This window comes from Helianthus annuus, chromosome 5 (assembly GCF_002127325.2).
Source record: "Helianthus annuus cultivar XRQ/B chromosome 5, HanXRQr2.0-SUNRISE, whole genome shotgun sequence".
Taxonomy (NCBI): domain Eukaryota; kingdom Viridiplantae; phylum Streptophyta; class Magnoliopsida; order Asterales; family Asteraceae; genus Helianthus; species Helianthus annuus.
The window spans coordinates 14,008,551-14,011,211 of record NC_035437.2 but is presented as its reverse complement, the minus strand read 5'-3'; positions in this window follow the sequence as shown (position 1 = coordinate 14,011,211).

Genomic DNA, 2,661 nt, shown 5'->3' with positions numbered 1-2,661 from the left:
CGAGTCAAACCTCGCTATAGCATTCATATGCTCGAAGGACATCACCATTTGATTTTTCCCAATGTTTCCAATCAACTTCCACATATGGGCTGGTCTATCGGAATGTTCAAAACGAAGAGTGGATAGCCACTCACAAACTGCCGCCAAGTATACCCGATTGGTAATGTCATCACACCAATCAATCACTCGCTCCCAACCGAGTTTCTCGAACCTCTGCACTATCCCAATCTTCCTAAACTCTTCGATATCCACCGTACGTTCACAAACCGCCCTGTCAGGTACGGGTTTCGAAATGCCCGTAACCATTTTCATCTTCCACATCTTGGCTTCCAACTTCTTGTTCTTGTATCTAGAAAGAGCCTTTGTTTTCTCTTCCTTCCATTTCGAAGCCGACCCACTATTCTTCGCCTCTTCCCAAGCCCAATCTTGTCTTTCAAGTTGACCATCGCCTTCTTCTACATTACTAAGTTGTTCCCATCGTCTTTGATAAACCCCAGAGCCCGAACCGGCTCCCGAAGATGAACCTTGACCGGAGGTCTTTGCCTTTTTGCTCCCACGCAACATGGCTACAATTATAAGACAAAGATAACAACAATTAGTACATTCCAACCTTCAACAATCTCATACTTTGAACATGATATGTAATGTTGAATTTTAATCCAATATTAGATGTAAAATCGCCTTTTTAAACTTCCAAAGTCGCTCATTTTATCATCTATATTGACTAATATGGTTATTCCTAAGATTTTTTTTTTTTTTAAATAAAAAATCATGGTTCAACAATGTTCAACATCACTATTATGTTCAATCATGCCAAAATCTTAGTGTAATCACATCACTAAAACTAAGCATGCTCAAATCCCACCCAAATCAAGCAAACACCCTTGAATTTATGCTTAAACATCCTACATTATGATAAACAACCTACTCTTAAACAACAAGTCTAAAATTTCGGAAGAAATCACAACAATATATGAAAATCATGCATAAATGGAGTGAAAGTTCATACCTTTAGTGAAGATTGACAGGAATAACCAAAGAAAAGTGTAAAAACAAGAACTTGGATGCACACTCTTCAAGAACCCTAACACACCCGTCCAGAAATCTTACAATCAAGCAAGAATTGATGGAATTGGTTATGGGGGTTTTGTTCTTCTCTGAAAATCACTCAAGATGGACTCAAGAATCAGGCGATTTGGTGGAGATTTGAGAGAGTTATGAAGAAAAGAAGATTTAGGGTTTTAGAAGGAATTTGGGGAAGAAGATGAAGCTAGAGGCAAAAGAATGGAAGAGGAATCATGTGGGTCTGACTTGGGGTTGATGTTAGGTTATTTTCGGGTCAATTGTGTGGTAAAAACTCGTTCCGGGTCAAGTTTAAGTGCCATTTAAGAGTTTGGATACGAATATTAACCCCAAAGAACGAATCAGCGTCGGAACAACTTTGAAGCACCGTCGGCGACGGTATGATTATCCGTCGGCGACGGTATCTGATTTGTGATCCGGAGGCGACGGCTTAAGTCCCTGTCTACGGACAAATTGGGGCGACGGAGACTTTAGGGGAACCGTGGGCGACGGATAGAGGGACCGTCGGCGACGGTATCTATTTTTTTCATTTTTAAATTTTTTAAATTTTTTTTTTTATTTTTTTTTTATAAGAGGAAATTTATGAAGTTTTACCAAAAGGATTATGTACATTAAAAATTCCTAAAAATTACTAAAAAAAATATTTTTGTGATTTTTATACGTTAAAATTTTTAAACAAATAACCGTTAACGGTCCTACCACCCCCCAAAAAAATCGTGTATTGTCCTCAATGCACCAAGTCGAGTCTAAAACATACCTTGTATCTTTGTGACCCTTTTGGAATGCCCGAACTTCACACAATCAAGAAAGGTTAGTATGAACCGGAAACGATTCCCATCCAATTACGCAAACAATTGAATAAATATACATAACTTTACAAAACGTGTTACCGGTCCTTTCAATTTACCTCATATGTTGGTACACTTCCCAAGAAACATACCAACTCCACATTTGCATCCTTTTTCTCTTCATTACCATCAAGGAACGGTTTAAGGCGGTGACCGTTAACCGTTTGCTTCGACCCGTCCTTCGGGTCCTTGATTGTAACATCTCCAAGTTTTCCGACCCGTGTAATCACATATGGGCCCATCCACTTGCTCTTGAGCTTTCCGGGGAAGTATTTAAGCCTCGAATTGTAGAGCCAAACCTTTTGACCCACTTCGAACTCCTTTGGCTTCAACTTCGCGTCATGTGCTCTCTTCATGTCATCCTTGTATTTTGAGGCACACTCGTACGCTTCTTCCCTAAGCTCCTCCAACTCACAAAGCTTTAACTTTCGCTCCTTTCCTGCATCGTCATATTTCATGTTAACCTCTTTTATAGCCCACCAAGCACGATGCACAAGCTCAACCGGTAAGTGACAATTTCGCCCATAAACTAAACGATAAGGAGTGGTTCCAATAGGTGTTTTATGAGCCGTTCTGTAAGCCCATAAAGCATCATTCAACTTCGTTGACCAATCCTTTCGGTCGGGTCGAACGGTCTTTTGCAAAATTTCTTTTATTTGCCTATTGGAAACCTCAACTTGACCGCTTGTTTGTGGGTGGTAGGGAGTAGCAATTCGATGGTCAACACCAT